Below are 16362 nucleotides of genomic sequence, written 5' to 3'. Positions count from 1 at the left end.
GGTATGGCGCTTTCTCAAATAGTTGCAAATAGAGATACCATTTGACCCAGCAATTCCACTACTGGGAATATATCCCAAAGAGACCATAACTGACATCCAAGCAGATATATGCACACCCATGTTTATCGTGGCTCTGTTCACAATAGCAAGGAGTTTGAAACAACCCAGGTGCCCATCAACAAACGAATGGATAGAGAAGCTGTGACACAATGGAATACTACACTGCATTGAAAAACAAGGAACTCATGCAATATTATTCAAAATGGGTGGCCAGCACCATTTGTTGAAGACGTTATCATTTTCCTATTTGATAGCTTTGATTTCCTTGTTGAATGTCAGTTGACCATAGATAGCTGGGTTTATTTCTGGGTTCTCAATTCTGTTCCATTGGTCTATGTTCCTGTCATTGTACCAGTACCATGCTGTTTTGATTACTTCTAGGTTCTGAGGTCAGGGAGTGCTATGCCGCCAAACTCATTTTTTATTTCTTAGAAGTGTTTTGCTTATATGGGGTCTCTTGCCGCTCCAAATAAATTTCATAATTTCCCTTTCAATCTCCTTGAAAAATGAATTCAGTATCTGGATTGGGATTGCATTGAACATGTAGATTGCTTTTGGTAGGATTGTCATTTTCACAATAGTGAGTCTTCCTACCCATGAACAGGGCACATTTTTCTATTTCTTCAGGTTTTTTATTGTGTCATGCAGAAATGTTCTGTAGTTTTCTTTGTATAGGTCTTTTGTATCTCTAGTTAGGTTCACTCCAACATATCTCAGTTTGTGGTTGACTATTGCAAATGGTATTGTTTTCTTGATTTCCTTCCCTGAGTTCTCTTTGTTATAGTAGAGGAATCCAACTGATGTTTGGATATTGATTTTACATCTTGCCACTCTACTTAATTGTTCTATTAACTCTAACTGGGTTTTTTGTTTGTTTTTTGTTTTGTTTTAAAGTCTTTGGCATTTTCTGTGTACGCTATCATATCGTCTGCATATAGCAACAGTTTAACTATCTCTTTGTCAATCTGGATGTCTTTTATTTCCTTCTCTGTTGCACTGCCCTACCAAGAACTTCCAATACAATATTGAAAAGAAGTGGTGACGGTGAGCATCCTTGTTTGGTCCCTGTTTGCAAGGAAAATGTTATTAGTCTTTCTCCTTTGAGAATGCTGTTGGCTCTTGGTTTTGCATGTATGCTTTTCACTATGTTAAGGAAATTCCCGTCTATTCCAATTTTCCTGAGTGTCTTTATCAGGAAGGTTTGTTGGATTTTGTCAAATGTCTTTTCTTCATCAATTGCTAAGAATATATGATTCTTGATATTTACTTTGTTAATATTGTTTTTCTTATGTTGAACCATCTTTCCATACTTGTTATGTATCCCACTTGGTCATGGGAATTATTTTTTTTATGTGTTTTTAGGGTCTATTGGCTAGGATTTTGTTAAGGACTTTTGCATCTATATGTATTAGAGATACTATTCTGTAGTTTTCTTTCTTGTTAATATCTCTACCTGGTTTTGGTATTAGGGTTATACTTATTTCATAGAATAACTCTGGAAGTGTTCCTTTTTTTTCAATTTTTTGAAATAATTGAAGTAGAATGTGTGCTAAATCCTTTCTGAATGTTTGGTAGAATTCAGCAGTGAAGCCATCTGGTCCAGGACTTTTCTTATGAAAAAGTCTTTTTATGACCTTTTCAATTTCTTCTTGTGATGAGTCTGTTCAAGTATTCAATATCTGTCCTTGTCAATCTGGGCAGGGAATGCATTTCAAGGAATTGGTCCATTTCCTCTAGGTTTTTTAATTTATCAGAGTATAACTTTTCATAGTATCCTGATATTATCAATTTAATTTCCTCTGGTTCTGTTGTGATGTCACCTCTGTAATGTCTTAATCGAGTTATCTGTGTCTTTTCTCCCCCCCCCCCTTTTGTTAAATTTGCCAGTGGTTTATCAATTTTATAGACCTTTCTAAAAATGAGATTCTGGTGTTACTGATGGTTTCAACTGTTTTCCTACATTCCCATCCTTAAGAGTTGGCTCCATCTTCATCTTACTTACTCTTTTTGTACCTTAAACCCTGTGTTTCATCAGTTAAAATCTTGTGGTTTCGACAACTATATTGTTGTGGTTATGTACCATAAAGTCAGAGCTACCTCATAGTTAACCCTCAGGGGGGATTTCAGAGACATAAATCACAAATGTGTTTGTCATTCTCTTTCTTTTGTGTCTGACTAGACTATGCTTAACCATTAATAAATCCAATTACTTGCTTTCTATGACACTTCAAATATCAAGTGCTGCTAACAAAAATCATACATATTCATGGGCTGGTTGTTTGAGTTTGTTTTGTTTTGTTTTTTAATGGACACTTTGGTCATAACATTCTTTTTAGTTTTTCTCTTTTTAATTGAAATTTTAATGAAAGTTTATACTTTGGATTTACATTCTTTAATTATTGCACATTTTCCTCCCTGCCAACTTCTTCCCCCAGTTGGTTTTTCTCTTTGAAAAGTAAAAAAAAACAAAAAAAAAACCCAAAGCAAACAACAACAACAACAAAAAACCCTTTCATGATTATAGAAGCCCCTCCCTCCCCTCAAGTCCATTTCCCCATGAAGCTCTCATTCTGGATTCTTGTTATGAAAATATTACCTGATTATATATCCCTTTCAAACAGTTCTCTCCCTCATCTGTTTCAACTCAGTATGTTGATGTTTTGTTGTTATGTGCCGTCGAGTCGCCTGCGACTCATAGTGACCCTATGTACAACAGCCCTAAACTCCGCTCTGTCCTGTGCCAATCGCACTGTCTCCGACACTCCCATCCCAATTATCCCAGTCACTGAATCAATCCGCCTCATAGAGGGCCTTCCTCTCCTGCGCCGTCCCTCCACCCTCCCAAGCATGATGTCCCTCTCCAAGGACCGGTCTCTCCTCACAACATGTCCAAAATAAGTTAGACGGAGCCTCAGAATCCTTGCCTCCAAGGAGCCACCCGGTTTAACCCTTTCCAGGACAAATCTGTTTGTTTTCCTAGCAGTCCATGGCATTCTAAATACTCTTCTCCAGCACCACAGCTCAAAGGCATCAATTCTCCTTCTATTCTCCTTGGTCATTATCCAACTCTCTGATGCATAACAAGTGATTGCAAAAACCATGGCCTGTATCAGACGCACCTTAGTCTCCAGAGAGACACCATTGCTCTTCAGCACTTTGGAGAGGTCCCTAACAGCAGACTTTCCCATGCCAATGTGCCTTTTAATTTCCTGGCTGCTGGTGCCAAGACTGTTGACTATGGAGCCAAGCAAACTAAAGCTGTGTACAATCTCAATCTCTTCACCATCCATTCTGATGCTGCCAATTGGTCCAGTGGTGAGAATCTTTTTCTTCTTGACATTGAGCCTCAATCCATATTGTAGGCTGCAGTCCTTGACACTCTGCAGCAGGCGCTTCAGGTCCTCTTCAGTTTCAGCAAGCAGGGTTGTGTCATCCGCATAACGCAGATTGTTGATAAATCGTCCACCAATTTTGACCCCACATTTCTCCTCATAGAGCCCAGACTCCCGGATAATCTGTTCTGCATATATGTTGAAAAGGTATGGAGATAGGATGCATCCCTGGCGTACGCCCTTCCCAATTTTGAACCATGCAGTGTTTCCTTGCTCTGTTCTGACGACTGCCTCCTGGTCCAAGTATAAGTTTCGCATTAGAACGATCAAGTGTTCTGGGATTCCCATTCTTCTCAGAGTCAGCCACAGTTTGTTATGATCTACACAATCAAATGCCTGCATAGTCAATGAAACACAGATAGACATTCCTCTGGTATTCCCTGCTTTCAGCCAATATCCATCTAACATCAGCTACAATATCCCTAGTACCACGACCCCTTCTGAAACCAGCTATTGTAGCTGTAGCAATTCAGTATACATTATTTAAACTCTCTTTTCTTAGGTTCCCTCTAACCCCGATGTCAGTCATATTTTAAAACAGTAGCATTATGCAATGTTTGTTGTTTTGTTACAGAAATATTTCACTCAGCATAATATCTCTAGTCATCCATTTTGTATAGTAATTCATGAGTTTCTTGTTTTTAAAGGCAGTATAGTATTCCATTGTATGAATATACCAGAGCTTCTTTCTCCATTCGTTTGTTGATGGGCACTTAGTTTGTTTCCAGCTCTTTTTTATTGTGAACAAAGCTGGGATAAACATGGGTGTGCATATATCTGCATAGGTGGCAGTTATGGTTTCTTTAGAGTATATTCCCAGAGTGATTTCTGGGTCAAATATTATTTCTATTTCTAACTGTTTGAGAAAGTGCTGCACTGCCTTCCATAGTGGTTGCACCCTTTTACACCCTCATGGACTGGTCTTAGTGTAATATAGAGATCCAGTTGTTCTTTTGCCGTCAAGTCAATCATGACTCATAGTGACCCTATAGACAACTGTTATGAATCCTATCCTATGCCATGCCATTCTCTTAATTTCTGACCCTCTAGCACCCATTGCTGCAATCATTGTGTCAAATCCATCTCTTTAAGGATCTCCTACTCTTTCACTGATCCTCTACCTTTCCAAGTATGATATCCCTCTTCAAGGAAAGATGAGCCATTTCCTCCCGTGTGATTACCTGTCTCTGAAAACCCACCAGACCATCAGCTATAAATCAGTTCTGCTTTAATGACACACAACAACAAAAACAACATGTCAGAAGTATGTAAGATAAAGCTTTATCATCTTTGCTTTCAAGGGGCGTTCTAGCTGCACTTTTTGTAAGACATAAGTTCATTTTTTTTTTACATTATCTGAGTTATTCAGTACTATTCTCCAACCTCAGAGCTCAAAGGCATTCTTCTTCTGTCATCCTTATTCATTACCCAGCTCTCAGATGCATAGCAAGGGATGAAAAAAACCATGGCACACATTTGGTGCACCTTAGTTATTCAAACCAAGCTCGCTGTTCCTCAGTAATTTGGAGAGGTCCCTGATAACAGACTTGCCTAGTATTATACACCTTTTGATTGCCTGACTGCTGTTACCAAGGGTGTTAATTATGAATCCAAGAAAGATGAAATTGTTGATAATTTCAACCTTTCCCCTATCAAACTGAGGGGAGTGTGAAGCATTTACTGTAGAGGGTCAAGGACTCTATCCTGCAATATGGGCTGAAGATTCTCAACACCAGGCCAAGTGACAGCACAATTAATAGAGAAGGGATAGGGATTGTTAACAATTTCAGCTTGGTCAGGTCTACAATCAAAACTCTTGGTACCAGCAGTCAGGAAATTTAAAAAAAATAAAGAATTGCCTTAGGAAAATTTGTTGTCAGTGACCTCTCCAGAGTTGTGAAGCACAATGATGTCAGTCTAGAGGCTAATTTGCCCCTGATTCAGGTGGTAAATTCCAATTAAACAGCAATAAGTTTGGGTTGTATCTCTGTAATGGCTGTTCTAAGTCTTTCATGCTCTCTTCAAAATATCAACCAAATCAACTCTATTTTCTCATCCTTCATCCTTAGAAGGCATATTTATATTAGCATATGTCAAAGAAATATGAGGCATAAATAAAAAAAATTCCCGCCTTTAAACTTGTAAAGTAATAAGCATGTGCACCCATCTTCCTCCCTCTTTTTCTCTAGTTATTTTGGAAAAGGAGCTTCTTTTTGGCCAATATTTTTGGTCAATATTTCCTAAATGTATAGTTCATTATTTTCTAGTTCACGTTAGGATATTCCACAGATTCTCACATTGTAGATTTTATCCTTCCACTTAGATATTTTTCAGTTCCTCAATTACTAGTTCTTTTTCTATTAAACACGAATAAAACACCAAACTAAAAAAAAAGTAAAATTCTTCCTTAACCCCACATTCCTTTCAGTAGTTATCTTCATTTTTGTGTATAATTTAATCGACTCTTTTTCAAAAGATCAGTTTTAGTTTTATAGAAAATACTATGCAGGAAGTACAAAAATTTTCCACTTACTACCGTCCTTCTCCATCTATATTATATTATTAACATGGTTCATTATCATGATAATATAGTTTATAGAGCTTCTTTGTATAACAGTATAACCCTGCTTGCTGAAACTGAGGACCTGAAGCGCTTGCTGCAGAAGGTCAAGGACTGTAGTCTTCAATACGGATTGAAGCTCAACATCAAGAGGACAAAGATTCTCACCACTTGGCCAATTGGCAGCCTCAGTATGGATGATGAAGAGATTGAGATAGTTAACAGTTTTAGTTTGCTTGGGTCCACAATCAACACTTTTGGTAACAGCAGCCAGGAAATCAAGAGACGAATTTCATTGGGAAAGTCAGCTGTGAGGGACATCTTAAGAGTACTGAAGAGCAACGATATCAGGCTGGAGACTGTTATATAAATTACATTTTTAAACTTCTTAACTAATTGATGATATAATATTACAATCCACACACACGAGTATTTACCATAATAATATCTCATTTTCATTGAGGCATTAAAATATATTATACTAGGTAAATATTAATAAATGTTTGTTCATGACTAAATAAATTTATTTTACTTTTTGCAAAGCAGGGCCTTAAATTGCAATGAATTGGCTGGTCCTCTGTTGTGAACATGTGTTTCTAGATATTCTAGAGACTCGACATTTTAACAAGATCCTCAGATGTGTCTTCTAGATCCCTACATGATTCTGATATTTACATTGGATTTAAAAGAAAAAAAAAAGAAATGAAAACACAGTATTAAGACATTCAACTAATAGTGTTGTTGTGAAGTTCTCCTTAATCAACTATGACTCATAGTGATCCTATGAACAATGGCTCTAAACCCTGCCCTATGCTAAACCAATTAACTGTCTCCAACACACCTATCCCCAACACTTCAGTTACTGTGTTAATCCATCTACCCAGGATTGAGAAGTTCCTTCTGCACTGCCCCTCTACCCTTCTAAGCATGATGTCCTTCTCCAAGAACAAGTCCTTCTTCACAGAATGCCCAAAGAATGTGAGACAAAACTTCAAATTCCGTGCATCCAAGGAGAAACTTGGTTTCAACCTCTCCTGGAAAGATGTATTTGTTTTCTTGGTTGTCCATGGTATGTTCAGTACCCATCTCCATCACCACAAGTCAAAGCCATTGATTCTTCTTCTGTAATCCTTATTCATTACCCAGATGCATAGCGAGCAATTGAAAACACCAGGAACTAGATGAGAAGCACCTTAGTCTCTAGACAGATTATTTTGTTGCTCTTTAACACTATAAAGAAGTCCTTGACGACATATTTTCCCAATGTAACTTATTTTTTTAATTTACAGACTGTTGGTGCCAAAAGTGTTTTTGTGAATCTGAGCAAGATAAAATCATTAACAACCTTAATCTTTTATCCATCTAGCATGATATTGCCTGTTGGCCCGGTGGTGAAGATTTTTGCTTTCTTGGCATTTCTGTGAGCAAGGTTGTATCATCTGCATAACACAGGTTGTTGCAGAATCTTCCTCCAATCCTAATGCCGCATTCTTCTTTATAAAGTCTAGCCTCTCAAATGATATATTCTGCATTTGGATTGAAATAGTATGAGGATACATCCTTGGCATACTTCGTTCTTGATTGTGAACCATGCAAGGTACTCTTATGTCTGTTCAGAACATATTCCTGATCTACGTAAAGATTTCTCAAGAGCACAATCAGATGTTCTGGGTTCCTATTCTTCTCAATGTTAGTTATAGGTCTTTAGAGTCTCAAAAAATTTGCTTTGCATATAGATTTTATAGGTATGGAGAGAGAATACAACCCTGACACATGCTTTTCCCAAGTTTAAACCGTGCAGTGTCCCCTTGCTCTGTTTATTCAACAGCCTCTTGGTCTAAGTATAGGTTCACATGAGCACAATTAAGTTCATAGAGTTTCTAGAGGCAAGCAATTTTGGAAGTGGATGTCACTCCTGTTTCCAAGCTAGTTTTACTTGGGGAGCTCCACCAAACACAGTTCACCATGGGTCACCATTCTCACGTTTGATGCATCAGTGTCACAGTGTTCAGCATCACAGCAACCACAAAATACCTCTGTATTTATATTTAAGAATATGAATATTAAGGAGCTCTGGTGGCCTAGTGGCAAGAAGGTGCACTGCAATCCCAGAGGTGTGTGGTTTAAATCCACCAGATGCTTTGCTGGAGAAGTAGGGACAATCTCCTCTAGTACCAGTCAGATCTGATTTGACGGTACACACACACACACACACACACACATAAATAAGAATATGAATATTAGTTTTCTACTGTGGATGTCTCAGATAATATTGGAAATTCTCTCTTCTCAGTGTTTCTTTTTGTAAAAGCATCAAGAGTTAACAGTAGAAAGCTCTTCTGTTTCACATGACACATTCGTCAGTGGACTTGTGGGCTCAAAGCATTCTGTGTTGTTATTCTGAGTTCTTATACAGTCTTCTCCCACTTTGTCTTTTAAATTTCTTATTGACATATTTCTACAGACACTGCCCTGGATATTCTCACTAAGTTGTACCAAGAAATCTGGAGGACAACCATCTGGCTAACTGAATGAAAGAGATATATTTTTTTCCCATTCCAAAGAAAAGTGACCCAACAGGGTGCAGAAACTATCGAACAATATCATTAATATCACATGCAAGCAATATTCTACTGAAAATCATCCAAAAACTACTGGAGTATCACACCAACAGAAAAATGCCAGATGTGCAGGCTGGATTTAGAAGAGGCCATGGTACTAGGGATATTATAGCTAATGTTAAATGGATCTTGGCTGAAAGCAGAGAGTACCAGAGGAATGTCTATCTGTGTTTTATTGACTATGCAAAGGTGTTTGATTGTGTAAATCACAAAAAAACCTGTGGCTGACTTTAAGAAGAAGGGGAATGCCAGAACATTTGGTTGTGCTTATGTGAAATCTATACTTGGTCTAGGAGACAGCTGTCAGAACAGAGCAAGAAGATACTACCAAAATTGGGAAGAGTATATGCCAGGGATGTATTCTGTCTCCATACCTTTTCAATCTGTAAGCAGAACAGATCATCCAGAACGCTGGGCTGTATGAGAAGGAATGTGGCACCAAGATTGGAGGAAAACTCATCAACAATTTGTGTTAGGCAGATGACACAACCCTGCTTTCTGAAACTGAGAAGGACCTGAAGTTCTTGTTGTAGAAGATCAAGGACTGCAGCCTGCAATATGGATTGAAGCTCAACATAAAGAAAACAATGATTCTCTCCACTGGGCCCATTGACAACATCAAGAAGGATGATTGAAGTGAAGGGATTGACATTGTTCACAGCTTTTGTTTGCTTGGCTTCACAATCAACACTCTTGGTACCAGCAGCCAGGAAATCAAGAGATGAATTGCATTGGGAAAGCTGGCTGTCAGGGACTTCTCCAGACTACTGAAAAGCAACGATGTCAGTCTGGAGACTAAGGTGCACCTGATCCAGGCCATAATTTTTGCAATTGCTTGCTATGCCTTAGAGAACTCGACAATCTAGGGATGACAGAAAGAGAATTAATGCCTTTGAATTGTAGTGCTGGAAAAGAGTTTTAAATATACCATGGACTACCAGGAGAACAAACAGGCTCATCCTAGAAAGGTGAAGCCAGCCTGCTCCTAGAAGGCAAGTATTCTGAAACTTCATCTAACATATTTTGGGCATATTGCAAGAAGGGGCTGGTCCTTGGACAGCGATACCATGCTTGGAATGATAGAGAAATGGAGAAAAAGAAGGAGATTATTGATGAGATGAATTGATACAATGACTGGGGTAATAAAGATAGGTGTGTTGGAGACAATAAATTTGGCACAGGATAGAGCAGGTTACAGGGCTGTTGTACGCAGTGTTGCTATGAGTCACCTACGGCTTGACGGCATTTAGCAACAACAGCAGCAAAATAATTGAATCAATCTGCCTGACTCTGTAGCAATCACTTTCTAACTCTATTTGTAAGATAATAAAAATCACCTCTTAAAAACTCACAGGTTGCACCAATTAGAGCTGTTAGAGTCTATTTAGCGTATCTTCATTTAGGTGACTTGAAGGCACATAACAACAACAACATCATTCCTGTTTAACCCAGGGAGTTGGTCCATATATTTAGAGCTATAGAGAATACACAGAGGGCCCATGATAAACTATCAAGGAAAGGTTTTGTATAGGACATATCATATAGTCATGCTGAATTTACTTCCTATAGCTAGTTAAAGGGAAGTATGATGGGTAAAGTGTAATGGAATGCAAAGGAAATAGAACAGAAGAGAGGTAGAGGGGAGTGCTAAATAAAACTGTTTAGCTGGAGGCATAGAATATATAATTTTTAGATAATAGGCATCCTGGCCACAGACTGGGAGGGGAATCTCATTTCTAGTAAGTGACAGAAGGGATTTCCCACTGAGAGTGACAAATGAACAGTGAAATTAAATAATTGAGGAAGCAGATTGAAAAAAAAATTTAAAATAATAGCTCTTGAAATGTGTAGCTGCTACTACACATCTTTAGAAGGTAATATAAGAATTCTCTAAAAAGCAAAATAATATTCTTATATATTTCATCTTTCAGTCAAATACGCTTAATCCTTTCTTATTGACTATTTTTATATAACATTTTACATTTATTGCAACGTTGTTGTTGTTGTTAAGTGCCATGGAGTCATAGGCGACTCATAGCGACCCTATGAACGAAAGTTCTTGACACTTGCATGCATGACTTTCATCCATTATTCAAGTTCATAGGGTTTCCGGAGGCAAGCTATTTACGGAAGTGGATGCCACTCCTGCTTCCAAGCTTGTTTCAACCGGAGAGCACCACCAAACACTATCTACCATGGGTAACTATTATCGCATTTGACACATCAGTGTCACATTGTTCAGCTTCACAGCGACCACAGGTTACTTCTATACAGCAAGTGGACACACCAGGGCTATACGACCAAGAAGACTTATTTGAACAAAAAACAACTAAAAACAGGCCTTAGGGCCATGGATTAGAGTCACCCACCTTTGGCTTGGTAGCATAGCTTTCAGTTCACTAGGCCAACTGGTCTCTCTCTGTATAGTTAAGTGCCGTCAAATCATAGGCAACTCAAAGAGACCCTATGGACTTTTATTGCAATAGTTTAAAAAATATAATAGCTGACTTATTTGTGCATGTATATGGCAAGAACTACCACCAAGGCTGACATAATGCTACCTGTGGTAGGTAAGATTATGTGTCAACTTGGTTGGGTAATGGTCAGTGGTTATGTAATTTTTTTTCCATAGTGCTTATTTTCATATGATGACCTGATCTTGAAATCTTACCAAGCTGACAATTGAGAAGTAGGTGTCATTTCCACATAAAGCAAAAGAATGGGCTGTGTATCATTCAGATAGATTTTTTAAAGAAAATTTGTGATTTTTACCGAATATTTACCGAGAAGCTAGATTTTCATTCATTCACTGTTGCACATTTTATTCCCTCCCCCTCCCCAGTTCATTTTTAAAATTTTTAATATTAATTCATTTTTGCATAATTGCCTTGAGAAGTAAAAGAGAATAAAAATTTAATATACAACCAAACACTTGCTTTTTTACAGGGAAAAAAAATTATGTATCCTCTTCTACTAATACATTAGAAACGTTGGTTGCCTACTGGTAAGGAGCTGAGCTGTCAATTCATAGGAATATGGTTTCAATCAACCAGCTGTTCCATAGGAGAAAGATGAACTAACTCCTCCCATGTGATTTACAGCCTCTGAAAGGCCCCTGGAGGATAAGCAGAGTCAGTTCTGACTCGTTGGTGAATAGCAATAAAAACAATAACCAACAATTAGTCTATATAAATTATTAAGATTGCATCACTCTGCAAATTGCACACATATTCTGATCACCTTTCTTCCTCCAAGATGCATACAAAGACTTCATTCTATGTACTATAAGCAGATTATCAGGGGGACCCAATAGAGAAAGACAGTGTTGTTATATGTACTTAAGTCAACTACAAACCATAACAACCCTACAAACAATGGTTCTGAACCTTGCCCTATTCTGAGCTAACCTCATGGTCTCTGATACATCTGAATCATTTCCACAGTCATTGTGTCAATCCATCTCATTCAAGGTCTCCCTTTCTTGCACTAACCTTGATCAAAGAAGATGACTGTCAATGAGATAGACAGGCATACTGGTTTCAACAATGACAGAAGAGATTGGAAGGATGGTACAGGACCAGACCGTGTTCATAGGGCTTTTGTACGCCAGCAATAACTCTATAGCATCTAACAACAATAACATAAAATGAAAATTTACAATTTTCTGCAACTGTCTAGAAGCAATAAATAATAAAAATCTAATTGATGGCCTGGTGGCAAGAAGCTGTGCTGCAATCCCACAGGCACGCAGTTCAAATCCACCAGATGCTCCACTGGAGAAGGAGCAACAATCTTCTGTGTTAGTCGGATTCAACTAGATGGTACACAACAAGAAAAAAAAATCTTATTGAATATGAAGCAAAGACATATTGAAATAAATTATAGATTTTCATGATAGTTTGAGTCTCTTTAATTCACAAACTGTTGAAATAGGTCATGTTATCTGTATTTTATAGACAAAATTTAAATAAAATAAAGCAACTATATTTCCTCAAGTCAATAGTAATAATACTTCAGAAATGTGCAACAGAAATGAAACAAATGGATGAGTTAGAAGTTAAGTTACTAGGATAAAAGAAGTTTTAAGGAAAAACATATCTAAAAAGAACTCTTACATGACCTAGAGGGCAGACATTGAGAAGCCCAGAAGAGAGAGGCCTGTGAGGTGTAGTACATTCTCTGAGACCAAAGAAACTAGACCAGAGAAATACATTGGACACATTTCTTAATTGTGAAGAAGAATAACTGGACAAAAGGCTGTATAAATATAATCTTTAGAAAAAATCAGATGGATAGATATCAAATAGCAAACCCTCAAAGATGTCTATGTCCTAATAGCAGGAATCTTTGAATAGGTTATCCTATGTAGCAAAAGTAAAGGAATTTTGCAGGTTCAATTAAGAGTTTTGAGATAGATTATTCAGGTAGATCCATTGTAATCACAATGCTCCTTGGAAGTAGATTGTGTTAGAGTTAGAGCCAAAGTAGAGATGATTACAGAAGCAGTGGCTGGACCTTTGAAGCCATGAGCTAAGAAATACAGGGTATTGATGTTGGAAAAAGCAAAGAAATCTATTCTCCCAGAAATCTTGTGGCAGCAACAAAGCTTTCCAACAATTTTACTTTAACCAAATGTCATATTTAGCACTTTAGATCTCCAGATTTTTAGGATAATACATTTATGTAATACTAAGTCATTTCCTTTTTAATAATTTGATATATTAGCTATAAAAAATAAAAGTATATGAGAAATCACCATCAAAATTAATTTTTGTTCTTGATACAGCTTTACTCTAGCCAGAAAAATGCTTAAAATGATGATGATAAGACTTTATCATACATATTCTAGGCATATTTTCAGGAGGAAAAAAAAGCCCAGCAAAAGGCCATTATACTTGGTAAAAACAGAATGACAACGGAAAAGATGAGGAACATTCAATACCATGGATTGACACAGTTGCTATAACAATGAGATTAAAAATAGCAACAATTATGTGGGTGATTCAGGAATGTGCAGTGTTTTGTTTTGTTGTACATGTGGTCAAAATCAGTCAGAAATGACTGCGTAGCACCTAACAATCATAGCTGGTTTTGGCATCAACCTTTTTCTAGCTGCCTCCTGCCAAATTTTATTTCTTGAACAATTTTTTCCCCGAATGTGTTGCAGTCAATGCCAATGAGAGGGCTCTCTTGGGATTGGGACATTTTATTTGTTTGTTTTGTGGGTTTGTTTTTTTTTTTGGTGGTTGTTGTTGTTTTGTACTGTCAAGTTGCTACTGATAGCTGGCTCTCCAGGGTGTTTTCAGAGACGTTAATCACAAGAGAGGAGACTTCCCATCTTTCTGCCGTGAAGTGGGTGGTGGATTCAAACCATACACCTTCCTGTTAGCAAAGCAGCTCCTTACCATTAAAGTCCCTCATGAAAGATAGGACATGTAAAGAAAAACAAGATAAAGCAATAACATCTGAAACAACTTTATTTCTAAATCAATAAGTTCAAAGCAGAAGACTGCCTATTTGGAAAAGTCAATAGATTGTTTTTGACATTTAGATATTAGGTCAATTTTTCATCTGCTCCTGCATTTTTCTTTCATTTAAGAAATCAATTATTATTTTAATTAGAGTATTCACAGAGTATTAAAAAGAGCTCTGCCACCTAGCACAGTAAGAACACAGTTTATTCTGAATCAATGACATTCTTTGCTATACCGTAAGTGTTGTATGGCTGCTATCATTATAGAAACAGATTGCTGAGTTATTCTTCTCTGACATTGCTTAGGTAAGTCTAACAACCAAACTTAGTTTAGTAGTAAAACATAACTCATTGAACCCAGGTCACAATGAATTAGAGGGTGAAAATAAGTTGCTCTCTGTATGCAAAAATTTTTAAGCTCCGTCTTATACCTTGGGAATATTTCCAAGAGGGACCAGTCGGAGAAGGACATCATACTTTGAAGGGTAGGGTGACACATAGGAAAGGAAGAGCCTGAATGAGGAGTCCAGAATGAAGGCTGCACAGTGGAGTGGACGTGGGGGGAGGGATTGTATATCAATTAGAGTTTTTCTTTTAACTTTTCAAGAAGAGTGAATCAGGCGGGGGGAGGTAGACAGGTTGAAAAGTCAACTGTGAATGACTGAAAACCCTAAGTCTCTGTAAATTTTCATTAAAATTAATAATAAAAAAATTATGTGAAAAACAGCAACAACAATATTAAAACATTCATAGAGTTTTCAGAGGCATGTTGTTTAAGAAGTGGTTGCCGCTTTTAAGAAGTGGATGCCACTTTTACTTACAAACATGTCTTAATCTGGGAGCTCCGCCAAACACTGTCCACCATTGGTAACCATTATGGCATTCAGCACCCCGATGGCACAGAGTTTAGCATCATAGTCACTCCAGGTTACCTCAGTACAGTAAATTGGCAGACCAGTGCTGCACCACTGAGAAGAATGTTCCTCTAAATTATAATTACAGTACCTCATTTTAATACTATCTGTTGTTGTTGTTTATTGCTATCGAGTCAAGCACGACTCATAGTGACCCTATGAACAAAAGGCCTGAAGCCTTTCTATAATGATCATTATTTCTCCATGTTCATAGAGTTTTCAGAGGCATGTGATTTAGGAAGTGGATGCCACACCTGCTTCCAAACATGATCTTGAATCAATCTGAGAGCTCTTTCAAACATTGCCCACAATGAGTAGCCATTTACAGTGTTTGGCACACCCACGGCATGGTTGTTCCAGTATGGCATTTGAATTCAGAATGGCACAAATTCAGTATCTATTATATCTCATTAATTAATTCATGAGCTCTTTTCATTGTGGAAAATAGTGTTAATTTGGCATAGTGTGTTATGTGTTGCACCACCAACCACAAGGTCAGCAGTTTGAATCCACTAGTCATTTTAAGGAAGAAAGGTGAGGCAGACTCCACTCATAAAGATTTACAGCCTTGGAAGCCCAGAGGAGGGTCTCCATGAGGTGTAACTGACTGGGTGTTCTTTTTGATAGGTACAGTTGGGCTGAGTTCAGATCAATAGAACCCTGTAAGCAACTGATTGGGACCTTGCCCCATCATGTATCATCCTCAGGATCTCTGCCTCCTCAAGTCTATTCCTTTCCCTATCTGATGTCTTTTTTTCAAGGACTGATCCCTCCTGACAATGTACTCAAAGTATGTGAGATGAAGTCTTACCATCTCTGAGCTCACCCATGATTGCACTTTCTACAACACAGGTTTTGTTTGTCCTTTTGACACTTCATAGTATAGTATAGTCAATACTCTTCACCAACACCACAATTCAAAGACATTAATTCTTTTTTGGTCTTCCTTATTTGTTGTCCAATGTCCAGATGAATAAGAAGTGATTAAAAACAGCACAGCTTAGATCAGATATAGTTAAATATATCTCTAAATTGACATCACTACTATTTCACACTTTAAAGGGATCCTTAAGAGAAGATTTCCCCAATGCAATATGTCTTATAGTTTCTGGACTGCTGCTATCATGAGTGTTGAGTGTAAAATGAAGTAAAATGAAACCATTACAAACCCAATCTTTTCTCTCTCTCTTATGATGTTACCTATTTATTCAGTAGTGAGGATTTTCATTGCATTGGTATTTATAATATTATTTATATTGAAAGTCTATTCTTTATTCTTAAGTACTTCAAGTCTTCCTCACTTTCTGCAAGCAAAGTTATATCATCTGTGTAGCATCAGAGA

Source organism: Elephantulus edwardii, unplaced genomic scaffold, assembly GCF_000299155.1.
Source record: "Elephantulus edwardii isolate Elephantulus edwardi_28Jun2011 unplaced genomic scaffold, EleEdw1.0 scaffold00017, whole genome shotgun sequence".
Taxonomy (NCBI): Eukaryota; Metazoa; Chordata; class Mammalia; order Macroscelidea; family Macroscelididae; genus Elephantulus; species Elephantulus edwardii.
The sequence above is the reverse complement of the archived record's forward strand: the minus strand, read 5'-3'. Positions refer to the sequence as shown.